A 25,790-nucleotide genomic window follows, 5' to 3' on the forward strand; every position below is an offset into this window, starting at 1 on the left:
ATACACACACAAAACCTACATTAAAAAAGCTTTATGTCTGTGCTATACACTATGAAAGTCGGAAGTTCGTAATCAGCTGAGAAACATGCCATACGTCCTCCACTCACTTCACGCAGTGAAACACAACCTTGACAATCTTCTTAAAAAACCCAGCTGTGGCACAGTGGTCGTCAACATATGGTATATGCCTCAGTTATCTACAAACTTTTTCAGATTGTTTTCCCCTTGAAATGCCGATGTGTTTCAACGCAACTCTTGGCATAAAAATTTCTTTGGCGGAGTTGTGTTTCCATGAAAGGAAGAAAAATTCACACACTAATAAGAAGTCCTAAAAATATAGAGAATTCTATTGCAATAGAGAATGTCACAGTGGAAATAAATGAGAAAAACCTGGTTAAATCAGGGTCTTTGTAGCTCAGACAGAAGACTGGTAAAGCTCACCTCCTCTTTCTGCGTTTTCAGATTTATGGATGAGGTATTCAGATTTCCACAGCACTGTGAGAAAACTCCAATGTGGAGACACATTCTAATAGTTTCAAACAATACAGCAACTGTGCATAGTTTCTTATAAGACTCCAGGTCAGCAATGAATCTGTAGAGAGGGGTATTGAGCCAATACACTAATAAACAGGAAAGTAAAACTGTTTCTCCCTGTAATCTCCAGATAATGATGGACTTTGTTAAACTGATATCACCCATCTTTCATTTAAGTTAGCTAAAAGAAGCAATTAGATACACCTTTTCATAATGACACTGAATTCAACGTGAAGCTTTGTCTAACTACATGCTTGTACAGCAAAGCCTAAGCAGAGTTAAGCCATGGTCTCCGAGGGCTCCTCCTGGCACAGAGTGCTAATGGAGAGTAGGGAGTGACTGATTGTAACTGCGTGTGTCCACAGATGTGAGAGGCAAAAGGCCAGAAGACTGCAAGGAAAACAGTTGCAAGCATGTTGTGGAGCTGAGGGGCACTCAATTTCTGATGCCCCTTTTTCATTATTACTGACATTATTCTCAAGAAAACAAGACTTAAGCGTACTGTTGCACAACAGAATTGCAATCTCTTTGCAAATCCACTTTTGCTATTAGAGATACATACTGCAAGGGCTGTGGTCACAGCTAACCATTTGGATGATCCGGAGAACAGCCTGCAGACTGTGGGACATTTCCATCTGGACAAGCATCATGGAAGAGATGCAGAACAGCTGCTCGAGCAATGAACGCAGTGCTAGCAGCTGAATGGCTCCTCTTGAACACAGACAGGCATACAACATAAATGCTGCTTATGCACATCTGCTGTTAAGGGCAGAAGGAAGCACTTGTTTGGATCCCCCGTTCTGCCCCACAAAACTTGGGCCATAAATTCCCTATGAAGATTTTAAGCCAGATTTAATTCAATATGTAAGCTTACAGAAAATAGTCTTCTATGAGAAAATGAATTGTATCCATATTTAAGTCCCATGGAAACTAATTAAATGAATTAACCTCTCCTCATCAATTTTCTTATAAAGAGATGGTCCTAGTGTGTAAGAACAGGAAAATGGAAGAGGTTAGATCATTTTCCTATTCTAGGCTGTAAAAAAAGGGGGAGGTAATAATTAGTATGAATGGTGAAAAAAAATACTTCTGTATTAAAATTATTACAGTGTTAAACAGAAGATATCCTCCTTGAAAATAGTAATTTCAATACTTGCTGTTTTTTTAATCCTTTCTAGCTATTTCAGAATCTCTGAAGGCAAAATTATCCGGATGAACATCTCTTCATTATCATTTTTGTCGTTGAGTTTGTCTGAATAGCCAAATTTGAAATCTCTAGTTTACATTGTCTTTTAATTTCTCCTACAGAAACAACTGAACAGTTTTGTAATAAAATTTACCACGTGATATTGTGCATTTTAAGAACAACTCTGTTATTCCCGGGTTTTAGGGACAAAGCAACCATGACTAGCATCTCATCAGACCTCAAACACTCTATACAACTTGATTTCTTTGCATGCAAATTTCAGATTTTATAGAACCTCTTCTTATGCTTCCAACTGCTAAACTATAATAAATACCCCTCTATTTCAAGAAGCTTCCTCCTATATACATTCATATTTCTATATTTGTATTTATCAGTTTGTTTTTTTTTTCCTCCTGTTAATCTAGAGAGACCTCTTGTAATCCCTCAGGCCAAAACAGTTTTCTGATTTTTGAACGAGCATACTTCACTTTAAAACCCTTCCCAAGTCAACACTGCATTTTTCAGTCTACAACACCAAACATTCATTCCAGCAAGCAACCTCACTTACAAAATACACAGTAGAAAAAGCACCTCCTTTATTTCTGCTCGGTATTCTCCTATATAGGAGCATATTGCAGTCACACCCCCTGCATGTCATGGGGATTGGTTACCCACCATTTCAGCGAGACAGCATTTTCCAAATGTAGTTTAATGGTGACCTAAATCTTTGCTTCCTGCTCATATGATGTTTAATTTAGCTTATTAAAATGAACACTGTACAACTGAGTTAGTTCATCTAATTATGCATCTCAGATCACTCTTTGAAATTGAATTCCCCTTATTATGTATACTCTACCAGCCTTTTTGTTCATGTAGAATCTGAATGTTTAAGAATTGACATTTAAAAGAAGTGATGCTAGCTAGCATCATGGCCATGCTGCTTTTCTCACTGTTACCTGTTAAGGGATCAAAATGTGACACACACATGCTGTGTAATAAAGTAAGGGAGATCAGATTTAAACAAAAATACCTCAGAGAGGACTTTTTCTTTCTATGAACAGAGTTCAGAGGCTAAAACACTTCTAGCTATGAGAAGTCTAATGTTAATCTGAAGTCATGTTATGGAATATGAAATGAATTCAGCTGCTGAGAAACAGCTGTCATCATTTGATAAATAACGAGTAAGATTTCCATTGTCCTGCCACATTGGCACAATGGATTATCAAAATTCAAAAAACAAAAAGAAGATCAGCAAGATTCCCTTGACTCCTAGGATGAGTTCCTAGCTGGTATAATTCTGCATTATCTTGGGCACTGTGTCCATTGTTAGTTCTTCTAAAGACTTTCAGTTCTTAATCTGCACAACTCTGAAGACTTACCTGAGGAAACTGTCAATAAGAATGGCCACACCACACCAGATCAAAGATGCAGCCAGCCCACAATCCTGCCTCATATGCTGACAAAATCCTATTTCCAAGAAGAATATAGGATACTTCCTCAGAATATGCTCCCATCTCCTACCATTTTCATCTCACAGAATGATTTCTGCATACTTCCCCAGTGGATTGCACTTCCATAAACTTGTCCAATAGTCCCTTGAAAACACACAAACTTTTAACCTTCATCATACCCTTTAGCAAGAACCTCCCAATTTACCTATCAATTCAATGAAGAGCATATTTTAAAGGCATTTATTTCGAAATTAGCTATATTTCATTTCTTTTCATTCAGTATAGCCAGTGACAACTAATAAACACAGCTAATGCACGATAAACATACAAAACACTTTACCAGTACTTTTTTTTGAACTGTATTTCTACAACACAACTGATCTTGAGAGGGTACCAATCAAGGAGGCAAAAAGCCTCATTAAAAAAAAAAAAAAAAAAAGAACTTGATAATTATTCTTTCTGAGAGCATTAATTCCTGCCATCCAGCTGCGTGAATAATCCAAATTAAGCAAGGTCTTCTCTCTTACAGTCACAACTTTAAAGGAATTCCACTATGAAATTTAAAATCGTTTAAACATCTGTTCCTTCTTATCTGTATCTGAATAGTGACATGACCATTTTCATCTCTTGAAATAATACTTCATTTAAATACAGTCTGTGGGGAAGAAAACAGAGCATATCTGAATCTTCAAATGTGAATGAGAAAGAAAGAAAAAAAAAAAAAAGAAATCCAAAAAAGCAAGTGTTGCTGAAACAGTGTTTAAAAAAAAAATCTCAGATTTTGTATCTGTAAGTTATTTTGTTGATCTCCATCACTTGACCGGTCTGTGCTTTCTAGGGAAAAATGTTGAAACCACAGTAATGACCTGAATTACTTATGGATTTAGAGAGAGATTAACCCAGCTTTTCAGTAATGATAGTATTTTCTGAAAAGCCCATAGAGGTCATTACTAGCTTTAATGACATATTGTTTATTACATTCAGGACATTGACAAAATGTGATTTAGATGAATGAGGTACTTCAGAATGGAATACACTGTTGTGCATTGTACCCCTCACTCAGCTCTTCAGAAAGAGTCTACTCCTCCACAACAATTGCAAGCAATCATATTCTTTTTAACTACCCTAGGTTATACACACCATAAAATAGGAGGAGTTGCCAAAAAGCTTTTATCTGGCTGGAAGTATAAACCAAACCTCCCTCCTGTGGTTTCAAATCAAGCAAGAGCTCCCCAACAGATAGAAAGAGTAAAGTGTAAGATGAAGATACAAAGTGAACACAATACAGAAAAACAGTACAATCATTTAAGTGGTTCTAATTTGGAGAAGCATTTAGCTAACAACAAAAGCAAAGTAAAACTAGCCTGTGAGCAATAAGATCCCAAGGAGGAATGGGCTAGAAGGCATATAGTACCACTTGCTGCTGTTTTTATAACTGACCTAGGAGACCTGTTTCTTATCAAAACTTCACTATGAGAGGTGCTGTTCAGATAAAACAGAAAAAGAAGGTTCCAAATCCAAAGCTGTTATGCTGGGCAACTGCAGTAAAGAATCTGAGAAAAGGTATGGCTGTTTCAGTGAAATACAGGACATAACGCTGTTCCACTGAAACAGACAGAGCCCAAAGGACTGACAGAACATAAACACAGAGTAAAAGGTTACAACACACTGGGAGCTTGTCAAGCTGCTCACAGTATATCCTCATGGTGAAGGAAGGGAAAGCACCAAGACAAATGGAAGAAACTTTTAAAACATACTGGTTGTTTTCTTTCCCCCTTCTGTAATCAGATGTAGCTGGAGAGATTAGCACAACACAGTAAACAGTTCGGGGATTATCCTGAAATTCAACTTCACATACATCTATTCCTAAACAAACAAATATGAAATATACGGCTTCACCTACAGCCAGGATATGATTCCAGTTTCCATCAAATCTGACTTCTCAGGTAAATGCCAATCAGCAGGAAAACCAGAAGGCCATTAAATGGACAAAGTGAACCATGCAAACATTCCACTTCACTAAAGCATGCATCTCCAGCGAGTCTTTAATTCATCTGAAACTAGATTCATGACAAAAAAATTGCACCTTTTATAACAGTCGTTCCAGAATGACTATGACCTAGCATTCATTACAAGAAAACATTGTTTATTCTTATTGCATTGATTAGCTAATGGCAACAATCAACAGAGAGAGGAAGGAAAAAAAAAAGCATAGCTAAACATCATCTGAAATATCAGAGCGTATACTTCACCTAAGCATACCACAGTGACTGGTATCTTTCCCTTAATACCATGAGCAGATGCAAAATATGATTCTGCAATTATATTGCCTTCGCTAGTAGCATATTTTGAGTAAAGACTGTAGGACAGGGAGTAAAAAGAATTACATTTTGTTCATAATAGCTTTTGACTTGGGAATCCAGAAAACATCTAAGCAGAGTATTCTGCTTAATTTACTTTGATATGTGAAGATTAACTCCAGGGAAATAAAAATAATACATTCAAGGATTCTTTCCAGCACCCCTGTAATTGTTTCCATTGTCACAGATCCATTAAATCCCTCTGGCAAACCTCTAAGCATTATAGGTCTGTGGTGTTCCAGATAATAAAATATTCCTTTAAACACAATTTTCCTGAATAAAAATAATTCATAATTGATAAATTACAAAAGGTCCATCTAATACACATACATAATAATCTGACTGCAACTGAAGTGCCTCTAACACCGACAAATACAAAACTATCAGTGCCAAAGCAAGAACTCTGGTTTAAAAAGGATGCTTCACCCTTGAGTCATTTTGTTGTGCTCTGCATACAAGTTCATTGGAATGAAAATTTCAGTTGAAATAAACAGGTGCATTTTTCCATAGACAAGCTCAGCAAATGCTTTTACAGAAACACAGTAATACACACCTGTCTAAAAGAGCAAACTAAGCTAATTTTATGCATAAACATGTGCTTGAATCATCACTATACAGTGCTCTGTCCAACTTGTTTTCAAAAATGAATAACCGCATGAGAAGGCTTTTGTTTTTGTTATCATGCCAAACATTTGTACTATATCATTATTTTTTCACAGTTTAGGGCAAACCTCTCTTCAGTTTTTATTCTGTGTATTATTCTTCACCTAACTTGTCATTGGATACAGTTGAAAAATACATTATTCTCTCTAAGTCTTAGCATAAAGACTGAAGTACTGAAACCTACAGCTCTGTATACCTGGAAATCTTCTGTCACAAAGGGTATCCCTTGCTTTATTTTTAAGCTCTTTTCCTACTGCAGCAACAAACTATTAAAAATATTGGCAGGATTGCACACTGTGGTGTAAGCCATGTGGTAAGTGTTAGATTTTTTTTGCCATTTCATACGAAAACATGCCTCTAAAGTTTACTCCTACTTCTCAATGCACCTCTTCAAACTAAAGACAGCAGAGATACGTTAAATGGCCACATAACATAGTTCACCAACTTCCTATCTTCAGCTGGATATCTGTTGTTGGGATCTTGCCTTTAGTTTCCTATACTAGGGACAGCGAGATATACAATTCTCTATGCTGGTGTGTCTTTTGCTCTTTTTCCAAGCATTTAGCAGCATTAGTTCAAAAGAAAAAATAATTAATCTGCACCTTCTTCTTGAGGGTATTTCAGAAGGGTTTGTCTGGGCTTCCCCTTATCCATTGTCAACACTCTGCAACGAAAAAGCCAAGTCTGGCCTTCTCTGCTTCTGCTGACAGATTTGCTGGATGTCAAAGAAGACAGACCAACTTAAAAAATACAGTACCTTTTCAGACAAGAGCTCTATAACAAGACAAAAGTTGTTGTTCAGGAAAAGCTCCGTATCTGCAAGATGCTTCCCTGAGGACTTCTGGTAGGTAGGCATTAAAAACAAAGATGAATCTTCAGGTGCTATAATGGATACAGCAATGTGGCATAAACAAATCCATTCTCTGAACAGTGCTCTGAATGAGTGTGCCACCTTACACTTTTGAGTAAGGTTGTATAAAAAATAACTGAGGGGGTAGGAGGAAGGCTATCAAAAGAAAACCTTAAGAAAATCTCTCAGGCTTTTTTCCTCTCACACATCATTATGAGTGCCAAATCTAACAAGGCCTAGCTTTCTACGGATTTGCATGTTGTGCTTAGTCCATTGGAATGTCTAAGAAGCTACCAGCAGCCAGGACACATACAAGATTCCCCTCCCAGTTGACCCCTGGATCCTGAACAGAGAATGAACTTAACAGGACATCTCTTCTCTCAACTAGAGAACTTACAAGAGTCTGTCTCTTCCCCTCAGGTTTATATAACTTACTAAAACTTAACTAGTTTTGAGATTTCCTTTTGTTAAATATTGCTGAAAGCAACCAACAAGTTCAAAAATATCTGGTAGAATGGAAGAAAATCAACAGCGTACCAAGGGAGAGGTGCTAGAAGCACTGTAGTTCAGAGGCTACCACATTGCCTGCCTTCTCTATGTTTCTTTCACTCAGCCCTCAGTAATCTCGGCTGAGAGTAAGAACAAATACAAGGCCTAACAGGAGCTACTGGCAATAGGTGTATTTGGCTCCACTGAAAGAAACAGTACTATAACTGTAACGCTAGCTGAGGATCTAGGGCCATAACACACACTAACACACACTTGTAAACAGCTTTTAGTTTATGACTTATTTAATAAAGTTTCTCCACAAATTAGTGTGTTGACTCTTTTTACTAGCTAAATTAGACAGAAATAGTAGTTTCTGAAAACTGGTATAAAAAGCTTCAGATGGGCAAGAATTTAGTTCAGACTATCTTTTGAGGGAGGAAAGGGGGGGCACATGAGCGAGGAGCATCTTCACTGTCCTTTCAAGCTTCCCTCGAACCCTTGACCTCAAACAGTTATTCCGTTCCTCACCAATAGCTCTCATGCCTCTCTCAAGCTGTTCTGTGTCATATCAAGTCTTGTTTTATTTAGACTATATGAACTCTTTAGGCCAAGGACTAAGTCTATATTTAGAAAATGCTGCATAAAGATATAGTGCTGTGTAAGTGTTTTGTAACTTCTCTACTGTTCAGCTTCAGCATTTTTGAAGTCATATGCATTGTCCTGGGCAACTGCAAACTGTAAGGAAGGCAGAATCATTTATTTGAGTTCTGTTGCTTGAGTTCAGACATACCATTTTTTTTCCTTGACTATTTTGTTTACCTTCTTCAATCAACATTGTCATCCTGAGCCCCTATGAGACTAAAAGTGTGAACTAAGGTTGCAATGCAATTATTGCCAACATGCACATTTCAGGAGCATCTTGCACATAAAGTATTAAACTCCCTTAAAATGGGGTATTATTTTCGTTATTTTCTCTTTCCAGTTACTACCTATGTAGAGATCTCAGAGTGGATTTTAAATTGTGTTATCTGTGAACTTAACTACTTTTGAACTTTACTGAACAAGAATAATTAAATGATGATTAAATCCTTTTTTCCCCTGAAAACTTTACACAACATTCACTATTCCACATCTAGAACAGAGCCTAATTTTCAACTGAAAGTACTGCAACCTATGTTCTAACTTTCACAAAGACTACATATATGTATATATATACATAGACAAACATCCCTGCTAACATTTTTAGTTTGAAACCACCATATGTATAAATTATGTGCCTACTGACAAAGACATTTCTGATGCACATTCAAGTTATTAGGCCTTAACTATGCCACATTAAGTGACTGCTTGCATGCTCTTAGCTCATACCAAATATTAAATGAAGCAAATTTAAAATCGCTTTTCCGTATGTTAAAAATGTACACAAGTGTACGAGAGTTGCACATGTGACAGTCTAAAACAGCCTTATTAATTCTGGTTCTGATTTCTGCATGTTAAAAAGTTCTATCCAAAACAACACCTATCTTTAACAGACAAAAGCCCCTATTTGCCATTACTCCATTATTAACGGCTCTGAGCCAGTGCTGAAGACTGGTATGAAATTTGCTGAGACATCATCCCTCTGCAGTCAGCCACCAAAAAGCGTATTTCACCAAGACTAGGATGTTAAAACAAGGTCAGAGAGAGGATCACCTTGTGGGTAATACGGCTAATTCCTGACTTTCTTCTAATAGCTGTTTTGAGGTAGAGTAGACCAGAGACAGAGCTGTGAGAACCTAATAGACAGTTTTTCTTTTATTCCTTTGCCTCTTCTTCTTCCCCCATCTCAGCAGATGCCCAAGAGTTTACCAGCTGTAAAATAAAGATTAGAAGATAGAAAGAAGCTATTTGTGGTACCAACTTGGTTGACAAACCAGTTTCTCTACATTCGTCATTTTCTGAATATTTAAAAAACAGGAAAGCCCTTAAAATCCAAAAAAAAAAAAAAAAACCCAACTGATGTGAAGTTATTACTGAAGGGTAAAAGCAAGGCCTCATTCAAAGCCAGTTTTGCTACTGGCATATGGGGCTAAAATTTCTCACAGAACTTACAGTTTATACAAAAAAAGCTAGGTTCAAAACACTAACAAATAAGGATAATTTAATTTTCTACCCACAGCATAATTACTGCGCTAACTTAGCTAAAGGACACTAGAGAATCCACATAAAACACAAAACAAAAACCTGTTCTTTTGCTGGTCACAGCGAGGACATCATCTACCATCACTTTTGCACATCACATTTCCTGTATCCCATCTATTTTTACAATAGAAAATGGCAAATAAAATGGTAAATACGACAGAGAATAGAAGATATCTACATTGTCATCCCATCCAAAATTCCACAGCAGCTCATTAATTTCTAACAGAAAAAAAAAAAAAAAGTTTGTAGAACAATTAAGTAAAACGCCTCTGGAAGACACACATGTATGCTTTCACACATTACTTTTTTCCCTCCTTAATAGTAAGCAGTCATCCAACAAGAGATTACACTGTAACCTTTGCATTTCTGTACGTATACTGAAGCTAATGCCTGTATTACATGATGTGAGCGTGTAAATAACATTTCCTATAGATACTACATGTTCCAGCAATACTTGTTTTAAATATTTAAGTAATATTACTCACATTTAACACGCATTGTATGTATAATCCATGGCTAGTTTATCACTTCAAGCACAACTGACACCTTGCACTCACAAATGGAGGCATGATCTGCTCTCATGGTATTTTGAAAGGTCTGTGAATCTGAAAGAATGTACATTGACTTGCAGAATTACTTTGCTTTAAATAAAGATGAAGAAAGCCATATCATTCTCCCTTTGGCCATTTTCTGTCGGTCATTTCCCTTCAGAGATCTCAAGAGAAAAATGTGTTAATACATCACTGGAAGAATTTGCTTACCAAGGCAGTTTATTAATATGCCTGAATACCACTAATAGAATTAACATGTTAGCACCTACATGATTTCAGTAAGTGCACATTACATTCTTTTCAAAAACATATGTGTTCTCCCTGGTAAACTGTGATAAACAATAAAAATAAATACTATTTGTCTTGCACAGACTAAAGCAATAGGTATGGTGACTACTAATACAGAAAATGAAAGGCAGTCTTATTTTCAGCAGGACTGTTTACTCTATTTCCATTATACTCGCCCTGCAATGTCCAGTTGGTCAGCAAGAATCCAACTTGTATATGTATTTTTAATTCTCTTCTCAAAGTCATAAAGCAGCAATAAAACCCGTTAAAATGGTCACCTACACCCCATCCAAATCAGTAGCTGCTCTGGCACTGGCTTATATGGCCAAAACTTATTTCACTTTTCTCCTCCTCTCCATCCACCTGCCATACAGTAAAGAAAAAAAATTACGCAACACACATACAAAACAACAGGACAGCTGAACAGTTGGGGTGTATACCACAGTATAATCACTGCAGCTACAAGACACTGAAGAACTAGGACCTACCTCGGATTTGCAAAGTGTTGTCATTTGGTTACTTATAAAGGGAGGAGAGCCTCCCATAATCACTTTAGCACACCATACCCCTTGTACCACATTCTGGCTGTTCTACTTGTCTCCATAACACAGTAAGATTAAAAATAGATTTTTCTTTTCTCGAGGTTGAGATTTTGCTGGCCACCATGATACGTTAACACCATTAGAAGGTAATATTTGCATTGCATCAGAAGTTCTGCCTCAAATTATAACACAATATGGTTTAAACTGTATCACAAGCAATACCTAGATGAGGAGCCTCTTGAGCACTTCCACACACACAGCCAAATCTGAATCACACTATGCTATACAAAATTGGTACATCACTTAAGAGCTGATGTTTTACCACTAAAACTTCTGAAAAGAACTTATCAAGATGGTACAAAGGAGGAACAGGAAAAAGGCCCAAAAACAAGAATGAAAGAAGCAAAAACAGAACAGAAAAAAGCCGAAATTGTGAATGCACTGGAATTAATATATTTTCAGAAGCAGTGATTTCCACTACAAAACTTATGGACAAAGAGGTTTTTTTTAAAAGCTTTCTACCATCCTACCAGTCTGTCACAACTGGGTCTTCACATGGGAGGACAGCTGTAACCCTCAGAAGCATTACTGAGCACAGCATCTCAAATTCCTGTTATATTAGAGCATTATAAAAAATTAAGTGGTATTTTCTTAAATAATGTAAAAGTATTGTTACATTCCAAAAGTGACTGCTCTCTCCTGAACTTAACACCAAAACAAAACAGAGGGAAAGGCTTTTCTCCTAGACTGAAGAAAAATAATCTGCCAATGATTAATCTTTACAGAGAAAGTGATGCATAACTGTATGCCCAAATCCTGCAACTGGATCAGTAGGAAGTTTCCACATCTGTGCCAAGTTATCAAAAATACTGTACCAGTACAGTTAAGTCATTAGGGCAGTACTATGAGAGCTGGGATACATGGTCTAGTTCAATTGTCCTCTCTATCACAAATCACCTGCGTGACTTCAACCCAATCACTGGTTCAATTCCCCATCGAAAAAGTAAGAAAATAATTACATATTCATACCTCAGAACTCACAGGGGTTTTTATAGCAATAATTAGGGCAGAAAGAAATAGTACCACCTGTAGAAAGGTTAGTACACTTAGATATATAAACCTTCTGGAATACCTGTTAGGGCTAGCTTTTAACATTGATACAGAAATATCATTACTCAAATCTTACAATACATCTCAATAACATATTCAGGGTCTTTTTAACTGCAGTTAGTTTTGTGTAGAATTACAAAATGCATACAACAGACTGTAATGCACATATTTTCAGAATGTCTTATTTTTTCCACATCCAAGCTTTTTCTACATTTATTGTTCTGCTTGCCTGTGGTTTTCCTTCTCTTACACGATCCTACGTTCCATATGACTATCATGTCTAAGGCAGATCACATTTCAGATAAAAGCCATAGCCTCCATCTGAAGCACAAACATTTTGTTGCCATACAAAGAGGAAATAATACAACAGTTTTCAATCATGGAGCCTGAGAGTTTATATTATCTAAGTGATACACCCTGCCATGTAGTATAGTAACAGCAAGTCAAAAAGCAGTAAATAAAAATAACTACACGTTTACCTAGTGAACAGCTATACAGGTTTTTAATACAACTGCACGTAAAATATATGACTGCACCTTCCATTATCTCATAGTTATAAGCCCTTGTTAAAATATAGGAATATACGTGAAATGTTGCAAGTATAAATCATGCTACATGTACTATTTTAAGTGCTTAGAAATGCTGTATTTTACAAGTCATCTTACACAGCCAACATATTCAATAGCTAAAGTCTTATGCAAAAATATATCAACTTTACCAAGATAACACAGTTTACTATCATTGTAGAAAAATCTCCAAAGAAATCTAATAATAAGAGAAAAAACAGATGGAGTTACAAAGCTATTCCTCAAGTTACAAATCCAGCCCTTATTTGCCATTATATAAATACATACATACATACACACTTTATTTATTTATTAATGTGTATGTATATATATATATAAAAAAAATATAAAAATATAAAAAAAAAAGAATCATAGAATCAGTAAGGTTGGAAGGGACCTCTGAGATCATCTAGTCCAATCTCCCTGCTCAGCAAGGTCACCTACAGCATGTTAGACAGGGTTGCGTCCAGGCAGGCCTTGAAGATCTCTAGAGAAGGAAACTCCACCACCTCTCTGGGCAGCCTGGTCCAGTGCTCCGTCACTCTCTCAGGGAAGAAATTCCCCCTCACGGTCAGGCAGAACTTCCTGTGCTTCCATTTCTGCCCACTGCCTCTTGTCCTGTCACACAGGACAACTGAAGAGAGTTTGTCCCCGTCCCCTTGACACCCTCCCTTCAGGTACTTATACACATGGATAAGATCCCCCCTCTGGCTTCTCTTCCCCAGGCTGAAGAGGCCCAGCTCTCGCAGCCGTTCCTCATAGGGCAGGTGCTCCAGCCCTCTGATCATCCTCACAGCCCTATGCTGGACTCTCTCCATTAGTTCCATTTCTCTCTTGTACTGGGGAGCCCAGAACTGGACACAGTACTTGAGATGAGGCCTCACCAGGGCTGAGGAGAGGGGCAGAATCACCTTCCTCCACCTGCTGGCAACACTCTTCCCAATGCACCCCAGGAGACCATTGGCCTTCTTGGCCATACACATATGTATACCTGTATATATATTATTATAGAAACCCTGAAACATTATATATATATATATATATATATATATATATATATATATAAAAAAAACATTATATTTATATAATGTTTCAGGTTTTTTTCCTCTGTGACTAACTTCCTCATTTTAGCAAAATCTCCTGCAAGATGAAAACCTAAGACACTGATTTTTTTTTTGATTTTTTTTTTTTTAAGTCCAAACAAGCCTTAAATTCTGCAAGATCTGGGATACACTTCAGTTCTTGCCCCTAAAAGGTTTCTAATTCTTCCAAAAATAAAACCTACAGCTCTTTACAATTTGTAACCTGAAGCATCTGTAAGGTTCCCTTTTCACAAATACTTACACTGATACATAAAAGTTATTTCATCTGATGCTTTACCCTTATTAACCAACCTCAGAAAAACAACTGTACAGTTTCCAATTCCCTACTCCTCCCAAAGGTCTGGTAAATACACGATCACCTTACACTAGAACATCTCTGGAAGTACATTGAAATTAGTAGACAAGGTAGGAACTAAAACTCCATGAAAATGCAATGCTCTGAGAATGTACAGATTTTTATGTTTTTCAAAATATACCAGTAATTTTATTTTAACAAAATACTTTTCTGAGAGATTTAGAGCTCCGCAGTTTACAACTATATGTATATACTTTATGGAGCCACTCACCTAGTTAAAAAAAAAAAAAAAAAAAAAAAAAAAAAAGACAGATTTATCACAAGTTATTCAATGCCCAGCTATTAACTACAAATGCTCATGCAGGGCATTAAGCTTGAATAAGGAGGAAGAAATTCAACCACACACACACAACTCATGTGGCATGAGAGCTCACACTCTCACACAACCATATGCTGACCCGAGGATAAAAGACAACCCTTCCTTAGGGCCTACTGTGACTAACAGACTTAAACACCAACTGCTTGCTCCCTGTGTAACCCAGACACAGTACACACCTCCATACTCTTCGATTCCAAGTCCTCCTTCCAGAACAGCCCCACGTCGATCACTCTACTCAGGCCTGCACCAAGCTCTCCAGAAGGCAGGCCCTTCCTAAGCCAATGTGTACAAGCTATTCCACAAAGTCCTTCCAGGGAGTACAAAGTGGGGCTTTAGGATTTCACCCTGTAGGCTGACAGACAACAATCGCACTCATTTCAATTCATAAAGAACTGTCTGAAAAAGCTGCTGCAAGAATCCAATTCCCCTCCTAGTGAAACTGGTAAATTTCTTCTAAACTTTCACAAGCTTCAACAGAATCTAGATCAGTTTCTATGATAAAATACCTAAGTTACTGTCTCCAACTTCCAAGTTGTATTGGGTAGTTTCTATTTTTATCTACTTCTTAATCACAAAAAAAAAAAAAAGAGAGAGAGAGAAAGAAAGACAGGAACATGCTGGCAACTCAGAGACGAGTCTTTTTAGAAATGAACAAAAATTTGTACTACAGGGAAAATATATAGAGTAAATTTAAATCTGCCCAATCTCTTTCCATTTCCCAGTGCTGAACTGATGAGATCCAGGCAGCCTTTACAAGAGCAGAGGACCTGAATTTACCACTATTTCCTAGTGGGTATATTTGCCCACATAAGCATGAAGCAAACTAGGAGGCAGAAATACAGGTTACAACTACAAACCGAAACACCACAGGGACCCTTGCACTATGGATTCCTGTGGGTAAAGGAACTCCGATCTGCAAGACAGTATCCCCGTGTCTATAAGGCATATGCTTATTGCCTTCTCCTGAGGCTGTGCTGCCTACTTAGGGAATAGTGCTCTCAACTTGAGATGCTAGAGAAGAAAAATAACTTTAGGATGAACAGAGTCATCGTCACATCTTTAAGAGAATTTTCTAAGGCTAATCCTTCCTCTTGCTTTCTCCAGGACCAAGTCAGCCCCTAGCATTTCCATTGCTAAGAAAACATTCTTGAAATTGTTTTTACTGCTTCTGCAATAATCCGCAGTCCTACAACAGCCTCTAAAATCAACGGTAAGGCAAGTCCCTACAGAGAAGATCACCAATGCAAAATGTGTTTATGTATTATTATTACTTCGAGCTAGAGAGTAACAAATCTTGCTGCTCTTTTTAATAATTGCATTTGTACTACAGAGACAAAGTACCACATGCAATGAAATGTTTTAAAGAGGACAAGAATCTTCCTGAATGGTTAAGCACAATGTCTTTGCTCTCGAAGCTTTTTCACTTCATTAATATTTCACTTTTATATATTCCTCAGCTGCTTTTACAGCATGTTCCTTTCTCCTCTTTTTAAGTATGAGCAAGAAGAATTGTTTGAAGTAACTAGTAGACCTTGCCTCATATCCCCCCCTCCATGCCCCTTGAGAGTTTAACACTTCAAGTGTAATATATATATGATAGAAAAACACATCTGGCATAGAAAAGGATAAGAAAGATAAGAGGAGACTTTTCAAGTCTCCCTTTTAGTTACATTCAGCTATAAAGGCCTACAAAAATAAGTTTACCACAGTTTTTCTCTGTGCCAAGATGGTTACTGAGAAGTCTCAAAGGAGACAGCCTCATTGCTGAGGGGTTCCCTTCTCTGTGGGAAAGCAGAACTACCCTGCTTGCTAACAAGACAACTCTCAGCAACTTTCTTCTCCTTGCAGGAAAGTGAAAGACCACCTTTTCCAGCCATGGGAAACAACACAAAAATTAGGTGGAGAAAAGCAAAGGATTTCCGCAAACCTCCTCCATAATAAGCAGTACCATGTCCATCTGCTCTACCTTTTAAGTGTACCTTGTATTTCTGGCAAACACTGGCAGCATCCCTCAGCTTCTGCCTCCAAATCCAGCCCCTTTCAAAGGCTGCACATCACCACCCAGTGTCCTGGCCGTACCCATTCACATATTTCTGAAAACCCTTCCTGCCACCCGCCACAGGTTAACTGCACATTCTTTAATGAAAGAGGGGAGAAATGGGCGGGGCGGGGGAAGAGAGGATTATTTTCTTCCCGTTTATCCGCAGCAGCGAGGCAGGGGCTGACTCTCAGAGGAGCGCCCGCCGCGGGCCCGACTCCCCTCCGGCCCGCAACGCCCTCGGGGCCTCCCACCCCAGCGCCGCGGCCCCGCACAGGGCCGGGCGAGGCCAGGGGAGCCCCCTGGTGACACCTGCGGCCGCCGGGCCTCTGCCCTCCCCGCCACAAAGCGCTCCATGCCTGTGCCACCTACCCCCGCCGGGTCGCTCTCTCTAATCCCAGGCAGCGGAGCTCACGGGGATCAGCGCGGACCTGCGGCGCCGGCAGCGCCGATCCGCCGCCGCCCGCCGGCGGAGAAGGGAAGGGAAGAGGGGACGCGGGCGCTGCCGGAGCAGCAGGACCCTGCCGCATCACCTCAGCGCCCGCGGGCACGAAGGGAGGCGTGAGGTGAGGCGCCCCTCGCCTCACCAACCCCCGCGCGCCCCTAACCGCCTCACCAACCGCCGCGCGCCCCTAACCGCCTCACCAACCGCCGCGCGCCCCTAACCGCCGCGGGCTCCCCGCCAACCGCCGCGCGCCCCTAACCGCCGCGCGCCCCTAACCGCCTCACCAACCGCCGCGCGCCCCTAACCGCCGCGGGCTCCCCGCCAACCGCCGCGCGCCCCTAACCGCCGCGCGCCCCTCCGCCAACGGTCGTCCACCGTCAGCTCCCGCCGCGCGCGGCGTGTCAGGAGCCGGCGGCGCCCCGCGGCCTGGGCCGGCTCCCCGCGGCAGTCACGCGTGTCACGGCCCCGCCAGCGGGCAGGCTCAGCCCGGCGGCGTTGCCCGGGGCTGGGCGCAGCCACCAAGGCGGCGGCAGGGCCGAGGGGACGCGCTACCTGGCCGGGCTCCTCCAGCGCCCGGGGCGCTTGCGGTGCGCTGTGGGGAGGCGGACGGGCGGGCGGGAGGAGGCGGGGAACCCTCCTGGCCCCCCTCCGGCACCGCCGCCGCCACCTCCTCCGCCTGCGGGCTTGCTTGGCTGCTTCCTGTAAGCCGCGGCCACCCTCGGCGTGGGGTGATTAATCCGGCCGGAGCGACGGCGCCCAGGTCAGTCAGGGAGGGAGGGAGGGAGGCATGGTGTCTGTGTGTGTGTGTGTGTGTGTGTGTGTGTGTGTGTGTGTGTGTGTGTGCGCGGCGGGCGGATTGGCGGCGTGTGGGGAGAGAGGGAGCGGGCGGGGGCGGGCCGGGGCGGCGCTTCCGCGTGTGTGTCTGTGCGGGGTGGGCTGGGGCGTGTGCGCGCGATGCGGAGGAGGTGTGTGGGGGGGGTCGCCTGCGTGCTGTGTGGGTGCGGGGGGTGCGTGTGCCCGTACGTGCGTGTGCCGTGGCGGGGGAGGAGGGGGAGGGTAGTGACGGCGCGTGTGTGTCGGGGCACGTGTCTGCGGAGGGGGCAGGCGGCGGTCTGTACGTGTAGCCGTGCCCGCGCGCGCGTGTGTGTGTGTGTGTGTGTGTGTGTGTGTGTGTGTGTGTTGCCACCTGCCGGCGGAGCCCCCTCCGCCGCGGCGGGAGCCACCGGGGCCGGGGAGGGGAGCTCGCAGGGGCGAGCACCGCGCGGCGCGGGGGAAAGCCCCAGTCACCGAGGCGGGAATTCAGCTCTGCTCCGGTGTATTTACGCTCGCCATCTGCTCAAGGATTTCTTTCCCGTAGGGTAGTGGAACAGTCTGATTTCACTTCCTCATCCTCTTTTCAGAGACGTGTTTGGTAATTATTTCTCGGTTGCTCTTGTGAACCTATCACAATCCAGACACATGGTCATACTTAAAAAAGGAAAAAGGGAGCAGCATTTAAAAGGCAGATACCATACCAAAGGCGAGGTTTCGTCTGCATCAGTGTAAACACGGGAATGGTTCCCCTGGAATATTGGGGCAGGGCAGAGGTCAATTACACACCATTTAGTGTAATGAATTAAGTTGCCAATTCAATTCAAAACAGAAGCAGAGAAATAACAGTGTTTTATGCAACCAACATTTAAGGGATATGATTGAATTTTCCTGCTGTGGGGGAGGGGAGGGTTGCCAATTTATACAGGATTATTCCTGCATCCCTTATCAAAGTAAACTGTCTTGCCTCGGTAGAGACCTCACTTGAGTATGTACTTGAAAATCATATGAGCAATGATTCACAAGGGTGAAAGACTGCAAATACGCACTCTGTGCCCTCATCTTACAAAAAAATAACATGCATAACTATGTACTTAAGTAGCACATTGACTTTGCAAACTTAAGTCTTCATGGGAACAGATTGTTCTTCATTCTGTAACGTCGTTGCTCATTCTGAAGCAGAAGAAAAATTTCTAACACTGAAAGAAATTTTAAATGTTTGGCTCCATGAAATGCAGATCAGAACAAAGTCAATGGAGAATTTTGCAGAATTTGGAATAAATTCTATTTACTCCAACATATGCATATAAACATATGCAGCTACAACCTAATAGCTATGATAAGGCATATTTCTACTGAAATTCTAAATAGGATTTGCAGGAGAATGCAGGAGTTGTGTCTGGTCAGACTTGCAGTGAAAGTGTCAGGAAACTGAAGGGTTATAAACATGTCTTTAGAAAAGATAAACTTTAAAACAAGTGAGTTAATCAGATGTAAATATAACTGTCTCAATCAGTCATATGACCAAAACTAAAGGTGTGTCTGTTATTTTATCCTGTTTCTTGTTGGGCTATGCAACAAACCTAAATCAGGTAATATGTTGTACAGTTCATAGAGGAAGTACATAGCGCACCATAGAACTACAACGATGCCACACAGATGGAAAGAAAGACTTACACATTAACAAGGCTGGAAAACCTTGTGTGACACCATCTCAAGAGAAGTTTTTTGTTATTAATAGTACCTACCTTCCCAAGTCACGAATATGGAGTAAGAAAATGCAGTAGGCAGATAGTTTTATTGAGAGCCAGTACACAACTCAGCAAAGCATTTAAGCACGTGTACTTAACACTACGTGCATGACTGGTCTTGATGAAGGCTAAGATTTTTCCCATAACTGAAATTGTGTCTGCTTAGCCACTCTATTAAACTTATATAGTCTTGAAGTTAAAGGCAGAGAAATAAGCATTTTGCTGAATCAGGATTCTCCTAAGAGTCTTGCATGTTTTTCCCACATGGTCTTTCCCCCTCCTCCTCCTTCCCTGGTTCAGCAAGAGATTCTCAAAGCCTCCTAATGGTTAACTCTGACTCTCCAGCACATTTCCATAAGCTCTCCTGTCTGCTGTTGCCCTGAAAGGTGAGCCCCTGTGATTAAGCTGCACTTTCAGACACACTCACAAGTGATGCTTCTAGTGAAGCAGGCGAGGCTTTGATCAATGCAGTGACACAGGCAGAAGAACAACAGCCAGCAGCTAGAGGTTGTGCAGAATAATGGCAGCTTTCTGAACACTAAATAGCATTCTAGTGGAAGGGGGGGGGAGTCTCTGCTGTAATAAGTTTAAGCATCAAGCAGAGCTATGTTGAAGTAGGTTGCTTGCTGAGACACAAGCAGACAGCTATGGGAGCAGGAACCCATGTAGCCACCACACCCTGCATCTTCCCAAGCACATGTAACCTGATTCTCTTCTCCTACTAGTTTCTTAAAGCCTCTGTGTATAACAGGTTACTTGACCATCAGGTTATTTTACCAGCACCATGAAGCCTGAAGAGAAAATTCCTGATTCAGAGATACGTGGATTCAACACAAACAGGACATTCTCACTGATTGAGAAATAAATGTGCTGAAAGTCATTACAGCTGACATGTCTAGTTCCCTCTCATTGCCTTTCTGCTCTTTCCATTCCTCCTCAGTTGTGTTCATTCTTTGTTTCCTGACCAAATTGCCTGATTTCACATGATCCCCCATGCCTGATGCTATCTCCCTTCTAATAAGAGTTTTGAGTTTTTCACATATTTTTTTCACATGTCAGTGTGGACCCACCCTGAGGGAGGTGCAGAGGGAGCTTAGGCACAAACAGTAAGAACAAATGACCATCAGGGCTGTGTGTGCATCCCTGAGTAAACTTCTTTGCATGGCCTCAACTCTGTACCTAGGCACACGTATTCCTGTGGCAAAACAGAGAAACCTTATTCTGCCTTATTCAAGAGACAGAGCAGTCGGTGACCATCCGCATGAGTGATCCTAATCGCAGGCAATTTTGAGCTGGCCATAGCTATAAAAAAATCTTTGGGGTAACAATAGATTTATGTCTGTTTTGCAGCCACATTTTATAAACCTTTAAGGAGCCAGTTCTGCAAGAACAACTCAACAGACTGAGTGGTGACTTACAACTACAAGCCAGGAGAATGGTCTGATGTTGGCTCTGGGATACTCCTGGGCATCATGAGAGGTATGGGGGAGCCATACGGCCTTCACTAAAGATTTTTCACTAGTAGTAGTATCTGAGCCAGGGCCACGTTGGCCCTGGGGGTTATTGCTGCAGAGATCCCATGAAACACTTGGGTCCATCAAGCCAGCTTGCCTTTCCTGCCATCACGTGAGAGTGCAAGGGAGGCCCCCTGTGCGAAATTGCTTCCTCTCTCCTTTCAAGAAACAGCTGTTTGGTGGAGCACTGTAACAGAAATCAATATGTATTGGTTTTGTGTTGCCTAGGATCATATTCACTTACACCTTTGGAGCAAGGATTAATCGAGTGACCCTCCACTTGCTGTGTAGTGCCACGTGTATGCAATGTACTGAATAAACACTGTCATGGGAACCGGTCAGTCTGTTAAAAGTGTTGGATTTTGTGATGCTAACATTAAAATCTCAGCAAAGGAGGTTAAAGTCCACTTTAGGTAATCATAAAAAAAATAGTAATTTCAAGCAGTTTTTTAATTAATGTTCATAGGTTTTGTCTCCTGCTTTTAAGCAGGTGTAAATTGATTTATAGCCTCTGTCTGGACCCCTGCAGTGTCAGTGGCACAAATGACACCACTTTTTAGCAAGATAACCACCTTCAGTAGTAAGCTCAGAAGCAACAATTGCAACTGAAAATGTAAAATATACTTCCATTCATTCATAAAACAAGTGCTCTTTACGCTCTCAAAATTTACTTTATTAAACTGAACAGAGAGGTTTTTCTAATTAGCTCTGCAGCAAGTTATCGCACATTAATTTAGCTTTGATGAAAAATCTCCGTTTTAGCATTAAAAAAAGAAGCAATCCCCACATCCTTGCTATACTCCTTGTTTTATCTGATAAAATCACCCAGTTCATTTTATTTTGTTTTTCCAATTATTTTTCAAATAGCTTTAAACAATTAACACAGATATTGTCATCATACATTTTGTACTGATTCCAAAGAAGTCTCTTAAAAATTGAGTGAGTGGTAAAAAAGGAACAAAAAAATGTTTCTATGAATCAGAAAGCAAGCTTTGAATTATCTTCCCTGAAACAGAAGGACTGAGTCTGAAACTAAGATGCCAGTGAAGGTACAACTATACTACAGAAGCAGAAAAAAATTTCTCTTCAACATAATCCAAAACAAAATTTGCAAATACATTTCTTTAGCTAGTACCATCTCAAATACTGTCTACATACAGAAGTTTCATGCTTTATACCTTTATGGATATAATCAAAATAGTAAAAATCTTACCAGCTCTAGTATCTACATAAATTAGCTTAGTGACATAAGCTCTTTACATTTTCATACAGAAATATGCCACAACTGGAGAAGACATCATTGTATAACTGTATTTCTTTCCATGTTACATTGACAAAACTGAGAAAAAATGCCACTCTTGACTCAGAAGGATATTTTCACAGTAAAATCTCTGCACAGCCAGGCTGAGGCTCTGATCTGAGAGCAAATTCCTGTTTTTGCACTGTGATCCTTGAAACTCCACATGGATGTGGAAATCTGAAGGACTCCAAAGGAACCTTATATTTTTACAAACAGTAGCTTAATTAAAGCCTCCAATTCAGGCCTTGTGCGTTTGCATTCCTTTTATTTGGCCAACAAAAGTCTCCATAAAATCAGTTTTACTTTCCATTCTGAGCTCCTTCCCTTTGAGGATCCCTGTGTCAAAATACTTTGGTTCTCTGGGCTACTAGGGTTTATTTGTTTGTAATTTGTCTGTTCAGCCTTGTCTATTCTTTGTACTTAAATTGTGGAAATATTTTGGTTTGTCTAGGGATTTTTAAAAGTTTATTACATTTACATGTTTGGCAAAATTGAAATTGACAAGCATTCTTTTCAGCATTGGTATTTATCCATTGTACAATATGTGAATAGGAAGGAAATGTGCTGGAAGGGAAAACTGAATTTCTATTTGAAACATACTGAATATTAGCATTGAAAACAGAGACTGAGGGTTGTATTCTTACCAGAAAATAGAGGATTATAAAAGAATAATATATGCCTCATTTTATCGTATCTGTGACTCTAATGTATCATCACAGCAGGAGCTTTTTGCAGTATCGTTGAACCTGGGGGTCTGAGCAAGTTCTGCATTTAACTCTCATTAATTAGACTTACCTTAGGCCTAAACATGCCTAAAGTTGTTCAGTTAGCTCGGAAATATGCAAGTTTTCATAGCATTTAGTGAACAGGAACTTCTCTGCTTTGCAGACAGAAGACCACATATTAGGCAGATATAGAGGTAGACTTCATGTGAGGTTATGCAGAGGAATGTAAGATGCCCAGACGTAGATGCTGTATTCTTGTATTAGCATATATATTAATACATAAGAGCATGTATAAGGTGTGCCTGTATTTTATGCAGTGTAACACCCAAAAGACAAGTTAATGAGAAAGTAAGGCAGCATATAATTTCTGTCTTCCTGCAGATAGCTCAGAGCATCCAAATGCACCTTTACAACTATTACAGGCTCTCCATATCGCACCTTATGCTCCGTAACAGCACTCCCATCTACCTCTGCTACTATAGCTCAAACTTCTCTCCCCAAATGCTCATTAATCTATACTGACTCTTACAGAAGGAGAAAACAATTGTTTCTATACTTTTTTGGTTTGGCAAATTAAAAAAAATCTACTAATAAAGAACATCCAGTTAAATTTTAAAGATTAGTCAGAGAATAAGAATTAATTGCAAACCAGGAGAATAACTCATATATTTTATTTTATTCAACTGGCACCTAGTAGATATCACATATAAGCTTTGTCTTGGCAACACTCAGAAAAATATATAGGCTCATCCAGGCACTGACGTTCTTCAAACAGCCTTTCACTTGGATCTTCAGCAAGAGGAATCAACTTGGAAAAACATCCTGGGAATACATACACAATTTTCAGTCCCCCGAAGGTGTTGTCTGTTCATGTCCCCTGTATAGCAGTCACATTCACAAGTATAAGAATTTGGAAAGCTCTACATAGACCACCACTAGTATATTTTTCAGAGAGGATTTGGTGTTCATGTCAAAAAATCAGCTCCATAGTTCATCAAATAGAGGAAAAAGCAGTGTAGTCTCTAGGTCTTTAGCAGTCGTGTCTGGCAAAAAAAAAAAAAAAAAAAAAAAAAAAGGAAAAAAAAGAAAAGAAAAGAAAAAAAGAAAGAAAGAAAGAAAAAGAAAACTGGCAGCCCTTGAATGCCTATACAAAAGTAAAGATGAATCTAAGCAAAAACTAAAGCATTTAGGTTTAACTACCAGTTTGAATTGTTTCAATCCTGGAGGCAGACTGTTCAGGGACTACCACGATAGAGTGTGTCTGAAAACTCAGTGAACACATTACTATGCCATATCCATGTTTGCAGTTGCAGAGTGGACGTACAGGATTAAATGAAGCAACGGTCTTGCATTGGAAGTCCCTCACTGAGCTGGAGTTAGAAGGAAGTTTTCTGAATCCAGCCCAGCTGCCTTTCCCACAGTGCTGCCCTTGCTTTTTATTTGCTATTACCTGTGACATAATGTCAAGAAGATGCATGTGAATGAGAGACAGCAGTTTCATAGAATATTATTTTTACGGAAATTTTCAAATTTGTATCAAATCTTCAAGAGATTAGTGGCTTGCATTTCACTTCCGATTGCTATTGTAGCAGGGGCAGCTTTGCCTCATCAGGCATCGCCCTTGTTCATGCAATCCTAGGGCTTCAGGAGAGAGAGAGGCATCAAACCACAAGTTCTCCTTCGTGTTCTCACAATGAGCAAACAGAGATGTGAAAACATGGTAAAATGCATATTTTCACACTTACGTCTATTGTGCCTATCTTCATATTTAGTATATATGGAAGAGAGAGAGATTTCTTCATTCAGAAATCTGATTTTAAAGTCAGCTTCCAAAAATATTCTGGACAGCACGCTTTGCTGGACTTGGAGATGGACAGTCATCAAAACCCATGTAGTGATTCTGATTTAAGTCTGCTGCTAAAGGCTGGAAACCTAGTTTTGTTACTAAATTCAGCAGGCTTTGATTCATATCCTAAAGGAGATTTATTATTGCATTACGTATTGTGCTATTACACAGTATTATTAACATCACAAACACCCATGATGTATATCACTATCACAGATAACATGGGAAAGAAAAAACCACATTTCCCCAAATATAGAAATGCTCAGTGTTTCCTCCTGAACTGAATATCTGACTAAGCTCATGTTTTGGCTCAGGTCCTTGAAGCTCATACCTTTGCGAGGGATGTGCATCCAGAAGAGAAGAGCTGTGATGGGGTGAGCTAAAGGCAGCCTCCCCAACCCAGCACCCTCGGACAAGCAAGGCTGTTCCAGAGCACGGCGGCTGTTCCAGAGCAAGGTATTCACTCCCTGTAATGAGACAATGCTATTCTGCTGTGGAAGTTTCTTTCCTAGTTGGTGATCTGTTTAAATAACCTGGGGAGTGACATCAGATCTGTTAACATCATCTAAGATAATTCAATTATTTGTGTCATTTATCATCACATAAATGGATAACTTGCATTAAACAGTCTAATTTTTTAATAGTGTGGATTTTAAAAGCCGTAGCAAACATAGCAGCATAGATGATGTCGGTAGAAAGGTACCAGAAATTTCTGGAGTTCAGCAGGGCCCAAACATTGCCAATTCAGTCCACAACTAAATCAATAACAGAAACTGTTCAAAATGCAGCACTTATTTCACTAAGGCACAGTGA

At 40.3% G+C, this 25,790-nt stretch overlaps 1 protein-coding gene and 1 long non-coding RNA gene across 4 annotated transcripts in view; one reads left to right on the plus strand and one right to left on the minus strand.

The window, feature by feature from the left end:
- Positions 1-17,819, minus strand: part of CCSER1 (coiled-coil serine rich protein 1) — a 621,814-nt gene extending 603,995 nt beyond the window's left edge. For both annotated transcript variants that reach the window (XM_062575026.1, XM_062575025.1), the window contains exon 1: positions 17,584-17,819. The gene's annotated coding sequence lies outside the window, so the exon portion shown is untranslated. The remainder of the gene's footprint in view (positions 1-17,583) is intronic.
- Positions 16,986-25,518, plus strand: LOC134140157 (uncharacterized). Of its 2 annotated transcripts, none has more exons than XR_009958330.1 (3): positions 16,986-17,152; positions 20,943-21,071; positions 25,292-25,518. It is a non-coding gene; the product is annotated as an uncharacterized LOC134140157 (long non-coding RNA). The 2 variants fall into 2 exon arrangements; XR_009958329.1 differs by lacking the exon at positions 16,986-17,152 and adding an exon at positions 17,689-17,791.
- The last annotated feature ends 272 nt before the right edge of the window (positions 25,519-25,790 follow it).

This window comes from Rhea pennata, chromosome 4 (assembly GCF_028389875.1).
Source record: "Rhea pennata isolate bPtePen1 chromosome 4, bPtePen1.pri, whole genome shotgun sequence".
In the NCBI taxonomy this organism is placed as follows: domain Eukaryota; kingdom Metazoa; phylum Chordata; class Aves; order Rheiformes; family Rheidae; genus Rhea; species Rhea pennata.